This window comes from Lynx rufus, unplaced genomic scaffold (assembly GCF_022079265.1).
Source record: "Lynx rufus isolate CCGP_SWC_20201006 ecotype Redwood Valley unplaced genomic scaffold, mLynRuf1.p SCAF_1, whole genome shotgun sequence".
Lineage (NCBI taxonomy): Eukaryota > Metazoa > Chordata > Mammalia > Carnivora > Felidae > Lynx > Lynx rufus.
The window spans coordinates 15,559,760-15,568,599 of record NW_025814823.1 but is presented as its reverse complement, the minus strand read 5'-3'; positions in this window follow the sequence as shown (position 1 = coordinate 15,568,599).

Genomic DNA, 8,840 nt, shown 5'->3' with positions numbered 1-8,840 from the left:
GCATCCTCATGGTTCTCGACCCTGTTCCTGTATCAAATATTTGGTATTGACATTTCAAACACTAACTTGTACAGATTTTTTTAAATATACCATGACATAGACATATAATACTGTCTGTAAACGTTAGCCTGTCTTAGAGGGGTGATATTTTCATCATCTGAGAAACCTCTGCGTATTTATTTACCAGATCATTCTTATGTGTCAGCCACTGTAGACGCAATGACAAACAGCACATTTCTGCCTTTAAAGGAATTTACCAGTTTGTGGAGGAAGATGAACAAGTACACCAAATGAGGTCAGTGCACTATCAGTTGTGACAGGCTTCTGGGGAACCAAGCAATAACATCTCCATCAGGCCGTAGGTGGGTACCTGGGAAGGCTTCTGGGCCAATCCAACTTGACTTCCTTCCCATCAGTTCCCTTAGTAAGTCATCCAAGACCTTCCCAAGCCAGGTTGGATGTCTCTTCTCTGTGCCACCATCATAGTTGTGTTCACCAGTGGTCAGTTATTAATTCCTGCACCACACTGTTTACTTGTCCAACTTTCTGCTGGACTGGGAGCTCTTTAAGGGCAAGGATTGTATCTCTTCATGTTCATCATTATCTAGCTATTGTTTAGAAAGGCCTTTCAAGTTTACATTGTAAAGGCAAAAATGTTTCCAGTTCTTTTTATTTGATTTTATTTTTTAATATTTATTTTTGAGAGCGAGAGAGCAAGTGAGCACAAGAGGGGTAGGGGCAGAGAGAAAGAGAGACACAGAGGATCTGAAACGGGCTCTGTGCTGACATCTGCGAGCCCGACACGGGGCTTGAACTCACGAACTGCAAGATCATGACCTGAGCTGAAGTCGGATGCTTCACCCACTGAGCCACCCAGGCACCCCTCCAGTTCTTCCTTTTAAAAATCAGCAAGTATTTCATTTCTCCTCTTTGAAATAATTGCAAGCCTCCAATTGCATGTCCAGTGACCACGTTGCCAGCTGGTGGGCATGCGAGGAGGCTCACGATTTGGTTTGGAAATAGATATTCAGCCACACTGCAGTAGCAAAGAAAGGTAGTTTTGACAGTTAAACAGTTATAATTGTTTTATCTCAAGCATTTATTTTTAAAATGTGAATTTCAGTAAAATTTCAGTAAAGATTAGAAAGAAGCACAAGGGATTCTGATGTTACAGCCAAGAGTTGCAACTGCTCAACTCTGCCATTGGAGGGCAAAGGCAGCTATAACATTATGTCAATGATGAGCATGGCTGGGCTCCAATAAAATTTTATGGACACTGAAATTTGAATTTCAGTACTTCCACATGTCATGAAACTTTTTCCTTTTGATCTTTCAACTATTTAAAAATGTGAAAACTACTCTTTGCCTGCTGCGGTACAAAAACAGGCTGTGGGTTGGTTTTGGCCCAGGGCAGGGTGTCAGATTGCTCAGTGCTCCTTGGAGGATTGTGAGACCACGCTGAGTGTTGCAGTCACAGCCTTGCTGCCATCTGAATGCAGTCCCATGAGATACCCCAGACCCAACCACCAGAACCCCTCAGCTGAGCTCAGCCAACCCACCGCATGCGAGCAATGACAACAAAAAGGTGGTTAATTTAAGCCATTATGCTTTGGGGGTGGTGTGTTGGATAACTGAAGCAATGGTCATAACCATCATTCTTAGGTTCGCAATGTTGACGAAACTTTGTCTTGGATTCATCAGGAGGCTTCAGGTGAAAGCGGCTTCTTCTCACAAAGTGCAGGCATGCCTGTTTGAAAGCACCTGTAATTTATTACTGAGTAGTTGCTACTTTGGTTCTGATCACTATCCTGGCTCGAGTTGCTTTGACAGTACATCAGCTATTTAAGAGATCTCTGTTCAAAGTCCTCGCTTCTCTCCTAGACGATGTGGGAAGACTTGCTGTTTTGGTTGCTAGAAATAGAACAATCAATTCCTGCCTCCAATTATTAATAGAGGTGAGCTATGACATTTCCCTGCAAGGGTACAGTGTAGACAGGCAGGGCTGGCTTCTGAGGACACTGCTGTTCCTGCTGCTGCTGCGTTGGCATAGTCACTGTGCTGATCCCAGCATCTGACCTTCACTTTGCATCTAGAAGAGTTCAGGTAGGGCCTGGTGCTTGCTGGTCAGAAGGCACCTGCCTTCCTCTCCACAGCGAGCACCTGAGTGTTTGCTCCTTGTGTGTCAGTTCTAAGTTCTCATACTCGTTCAGAATGGGCGATGCCTGGCCTGGGGCAGGGGCTGTAGTCATCTTCCAGTTGCAAACAAAGCCGGAAGTGTTCAAGAAATGAGATACTGGATGGACTTTATGCCCTATTTACAGGTAGCAAGTATCTGGGACTAGTGAGCCAAGGGCAATTTTGATTGTTGCCGGCACAAAAGAGGTAAATGAGAAATGGAAGAGACCTAGGAAACGTAGCAAAATATCATTTCGATGTAAGGAAGAGAAAACGGTACCTCAGTATGAATGGAATGCTTGGCTTTTCTCATCCAGGCACATAGTTGGATACAAGGGCCCAAGCATTAGCACAAAAGGCAGAGTGTCCATGCCATGAAGTCTCTTTTAGAAAGAAAAGGCCAGCTTTACAAGTGTAGTCCAGGAGCCTGGAAACAAGGGTCTCTGAGCACTGCCCTACTAGAAGCAAACTTAAGTTTTCACAGTGGCAGACAACTTTTGGTCATCTTAGAAAGATACTGATTTCTCAAGACTCAGGTTCCCTCACTTTCTGAAGGAAATAATGCTGTCACAGTTATACTCACAATCCCCCCTCAGATGATTTTTTTTTAAATGTTTATTATGAAAGGGGGGGGGGCAGAGAGAGGGAGAGAGAGAATCCCAAGCAGGTTCCACGCTGTCAGTGCAGAGCCTGATGCGGGCTCAATCCCACAAACTGTGAGATCATAACCTGAGCCAAAATCAAGAGTCTGAGCCACCCAGGTGCCCCAACCACCTCAGATGATTCTAATCAACATCATGGGAAAGTTTAGGTATGTATGTGTATTTTTATATAACTATAATACGTAGTAATACATTTTTGTGCAAATGTTTAATATCAATGTAATATTTTTTTTTTAATTTTTTTTTCAACGTTTATTTATTTTTGGGACAGAGAGAGACAGAGCATGAACGGGGGAGGGGCAGAGAGAGAGGGAGACACAGAATCAGAAACAGGCTCCAGGCTCCGAGCCATCAGCCCAGAGCCTGACGCGGGGCTCGAACTCACGGACCGCGAGATCGTGACCTGGCTGAAGTCGGACGCTTAACCGACTGCGCCACCCAGGCGCCCCACAATGTAATATTATTAATGTACCCTGTTATTAGATTTTCAAAGGCAACTGATATAAAGTCTTTTTAGTGTTGACTTTGGTCTCCAACTTGAGGACAGTAAATGATATAAGGTGCAATTGTAAGAGAGGAAAACAGAAAATCTCATTAGTCATAACTTCTTTTGTGGTTTTTCAACTAGAAAAGGTTGCATGTGATTCTGTATCATTAGGGCAAACTTACGAAGAGGAAAGATTTATTTGCTGCAGTATATGATAACAAAAACTGTTCGTCTCCATGCTTACAAATGGTTATGTGGAGGGGAAGTAATATATGTGAGGATAATAGAGGAAAGGAGCCTGTGTCCTGAATAGGAGATGAGATCAACTCATCTAATTACAAACAGCTCAAATACCTTCACTGAAATAGTTTTTAAAAAACATTTGTTAACTTTCAACTCAATGAAAGCAATATTTTAATCAGACTTTTTTTCTGTAATGAGGCAGTTCAGCCCATTAAAATAAATTGCTGTCTGAACACAGGCAAATGTATGTGTCATTCAGCGGTGTCTGTTGTCATGCTAATATTCATTTTCAAAGCTAAAGAAAATGAGAAGTTGAAGGAGTCACAATGATAAAAAAGATTACTAAATTGTCCGTGTCAATTAGTTACACAAAATAAATTAGGACTATTTGACAAAACTTGTATTAATTATGTTTTCTAATTCTAGAAAAAGAAATAGGATATTATAAATCAACAGTCATTTTAAAGATCCCAAATTGGATCTTTTAAACCAACATTAGAAACCCAAAAGCCACAAAAGAAATGTCAGATCTGTTGAAATATACAAAAATGGAAAGCTTGTGTGGCAAAAATTACCATTAAAGGAATAAATAGGCATATTTTAGTTTAGCAAAAAAAAAAAAAAGAAGAATAAAAATGACAGGGTTAATTTTTATAATATTCACCAGACTTTTTACACATTGAATAGAAAAAGGAAGCCTAATGAAAAAATAGACAAAGGATATCACTAGGCAATTCATAGAGAAGCAAGTCTAAATAACCAACAAGCATACATGAAAAGGTACTCAAATTTTCTACTATTCAGGGAAATGCTAGTACCTGTAACAATTGCCAGTACATATCTTTTCAGAAAGAGTTACAAAAGAATAATAATTCCTGCTGGCAAATACAAGAAAAGAAATTCTCCTTTATTTCTGATAGACATTTGCAGTTAGTAGAGGTTTTTTTTTTGGGGGGGGGGATATAATAATATCTAGAGAAATCACATATCTATATATTTCCCTCCATCCGACAATCCCATTTATGAGAATCTATTCCAAGGCCATTGAACCACCAGTACATACCAGCATGTAAGGATGCATGCCAGGGATGCAACATCCCCACAGGGAAAGGAAACTGGACACCAGGTGAATGCCATCAGCAGTGGAATGATAGAATGTGATGATACATTGCTGTCATGAGATGCCCTGCAGCCATCTAAAGCAATGAATCAGAGCTATAGAAGTGACTCAGGGGAACTTCTATCTACATGGTTCTAGAGCATAAAGAAGTAATATATGATGTGAATTATATGCCTACATTTTTATGTAACTGATGGTTGCTATAGGTGTACATATGTGTTTAAAATTTATAAAACAGAAAAAAATAAAGACCACATGCTAGGTTGTTGACTTAGTTTATGTGGAAGTTGGGCAGTGCATGGAAGACTGAGGGTGGGGAACCAAAAAATGGAACAAGAGGGAAAACCTAAGCCCCAAATCCTCAGTATACATAATATGATTACATTGATGTATTTATATAAAATTATGTATGTGTGTGCATACAGAAATGTAAAAATTAGCATGTATTGAAGTGCCTACCTTGTTTGAAACCAGACATTTAAAAGTGTTAGCTTCTACTTCAGCAACAACATGCTACTGTGGACAGAGCATCATTTTTGGAGACAAGATTTAAGTTCAAATCTTGGCTCTGCGTCCAACAGTTGGACTTGTTTTATAAGTCACTTCTCTTGAGTTTCTTTCCTTATCCAAAAACAGAGACAATACTTGCCATGTTCTGAGGTTCCAATGAATTAACACATGGAAGTACTTTTTAAAAGTAATATAATCAGGGTGTAAATAATTTTTTTAAGCTTCTAAAACTCAAGGGGTTACTGTACAAAGGCTCTATTTATTTATGATAGCACATCCATTGTCAAATGTAAAGTCTGTGTTCCAACAGCACTGGCCTCACCATGATTACGTACGTGGCTCACACTACTTACAATAGCGTGCAGTAAGTAACTTGGAATCAGAAGGCCTGGATTTAAATCCTGCTAGTTGTGCAATCTTGAGCAAGGGACAACCTCTGCAAGCTTGCTTCCTCATCTATAAAATAACCATTGTGAGGGGTGCCTGGGTGGCCTAGTCGGTTGAGTGTGGGACTTCAGCTCGGGTCATGATCTCGCGGTTTGTGGGTTTCAGCCCCACATTGGGCTCTGTGCTGATGGCTCGGGGCCTGGAGCCTGGAGCCTGCTTCTGAGTCTCCCTCCCCTCCCCCTCGTACTCTCTCTCTCTCTCTCTCTCAAAAATAAAGATTAAAAACATTTTTTAAAATAACTGTTGTGAGCACACTACAGTATTGTTGTAAGGATCAAGTAAGTAGACAGAGTTGTTTTTGAAACTTAGAAAATGCTAGAGAATTGGTATCATTCTAACATGCTGTCTTCAGATTATAATCTACTTTCTTTATGTACCTCCAGGAGGGAAGTTTACATCTGGACTTCAGAATGGATGTTAGGAAACTGCACTATAAATAAGTGCTACGTATATGGAAATAAAGATTAGTAAAAATATTCTCCCCTATAAACTGAAATAGGAAGCAAAGGAAAAAGCATTTTCATTTCAGTTTGTAATAAGAAAAACATTTTTGGGGCACCTGAGTGGCTTAGTCCATTTGAGCGTCCAACTCTTGATTTTGGCTCAGTTCATGATCTCACTGTTGTGGGATTGAGCCCTACATTGGGCTCTGTGCTGAGCATGGAGCCTGCTGAAGATTCTCTCTCTCTCTGTCTCTCTCTCTCTGCCCCATGCCCTGCTTACACTATCTCTCTTAAAAAAAAAAAAAACAGTAAAACATTTTTGAAAAGGTCATACATGCGCTAGTAAAAATTCAAGCAGTACAAATCATTATTTTGATGAAAGATGGTCTCCTAACCACTGAACCCCCCATTCTGCTACTCCACACCATCAGTGCCCCAGTTTTCCTTTATGGAAGTAACTCCCAGTTTTGTATACAAGCTTGTATGTGTGTATAAATATATATAATTTTTGGTAAGATTAGTTAGAACCCTTTTGTATTTGCCTATTCATAATAAAGTCTTTGACTATAGATGACTTATAATTAAAAAAACAATTTTTTTTTATGTATGTTTATTTGTGAGAGAGAGAGAGTGCAAGCAGGGCACTAAGAGGCAGATAGAGAAGAGACACACAATCCAAGCAGGTTCAGGCTCCAAGCTGTCAGCACAGAGCCCGACACGGGGCTTGAACTCATAGACCGCAAGATCATGACCTGAGATGAAGTTGGATGCTTAACCAACTGAGCCACCCAGGCGCCCATGATAATTTTTGACCAATATGACCTTTGACTGGTCTTTTGAGGGCTATCTGGTTGGTTGTCTTCTTTTTCTCCACAGTTCGGGTTAACTACTTCTGAAGCAAGATATCTATTTTACAGTTGTCTTTCTTTTTTCTTTTATGATCACTTTCTTAGCAAGTTTTTGCAATACTCTAGAGCTGCTGGTTGATGAGCTGAAGTAAATCACTCTGTTTCTCCCTGGAGTGAGCCCTCCTGGAGTGACATTTGTCATTAAGTCTTACAGGCTTGTTTATCCATCCCTCTGAATCACACTCCTAGTGGAAGCCTGGGAATGGTCTTACAGCTAATGATTTCAAAGAGCTTGATTCACGGAAACATATGTTGTTATAGAGCATAACAGCACTGGGGCTGTCACTAATCCATCGTGATGCATACCACTAGTTTCCTAGCTTACATATCTTGTGCTCTCTCATTCTTCTGACATTTGGCTCTGCAATCTCACAGAAAACCCCATTCCTTGTTGCCCTCATTTCTCCTCTGCTCAGCCTGAACTCTATCTTGTTACTGAAAGCACTCTCTCAAAAGTATCCTAACTTCCTCGTCCTCCTCTTCCACTAAATCAATCTGAGATCAAGCCTGTAATACGTATTTTTCCTACCATGACAGCTGGACTGCAGAACGCCATTACAGATTCCTGGCTTCCAGTATTCCAAATCTTTATTCAGCAATCCTTTTACCCATAGTATTATTTAGGATATGGTTTGGCTGGATGTAACAGAGACATCATAATAATCATGGCAGACACAGGATATTCCATTTCTTTCACGTAGTCATCCAAAAACAAGGGGTTTCAGGCTAGGATGGTGGCTCTGCTCCTCCACATGGATGGAGGCCATCTAAGGAGGATCCTTCTATCTTGTTCCTTTATCCCCAGTGAATTAACCTCATTTGGCCTACAGGTGATCTGCTGCTTTGTCCACATTTAACGCAAGATGGAGGAAGGAAAGTGGGCTGTCTGCTTTCTTTCAGGGCACTAACTGGACATTGCATACATCATTCTGCTTCTACTTTCTTGGCCAGAATTTACTCACATGCAAGAGCAGCTGATAAATAGTCTTAAAAAGGAAAAACTTAAAAATATTGAAATACAATATACTGAAAAACATAAAAATCATGTGAATATGATGTATATGTATATAAAACGTATAGCTTGCTGAACTTTCATTAACAGAACACACTTGCATGCCCGGCATCTAGGGCAAGAATAATAATACCAGAACCCCAGCAGCCTCTTCATGCCTCTTCCTGGGTTCTACCCCCTCCCAAGTCTAACCACGCCTGAACTCTAACAGCAAGCTTCACCTGCGTTTGTACTTTATATAAATGGAATCATCCACACATCATTTATGTTTGGTTTCTTTAGCATGGTATCATGTGAAAATCAGCTATCTTGTTGTGTGGCGATGTTCCCAACACAAAATTCTATTGTGAAAGAAGGGAAAAACAGATTATCGGGATTATTAGCAAGCGACTACTATTAGCCATCTCATTGACTTCAATGTGTCTTTCCAACTTTTGCCTTTTTTCTAAAGTTTCTTATCAACTCCCCACTCTATCTTGGCAGTTGATCTCTGACTTTGTTGGAAGACAGAAGCTGGAAGCTTATTTATATTTATATAAATAAATGTATTTATTGTGTCCTCTTTCCTCCAGTCTCAATTGAACTAGCATAGCATTACATCTGCCTTATTCTGTTAAAGTGGGAATAGGGCCTGCCCAGATTCAAGGGGGTAGCAAAATAAAATCCAATTCTTTTTTTTTTAATATTTATTTTGAGAGTGTGTACATGCTGTGCGTGTGTGTGCATGCAAGCAGTATAGTGGCAGAGACAGAAGGCAGGGGGAGAGAGAATCCCAAGCAGGTTCCACACTGTCAGTGCAGAGCCCGACACGGGGCTCAATCTTAGGAACCATG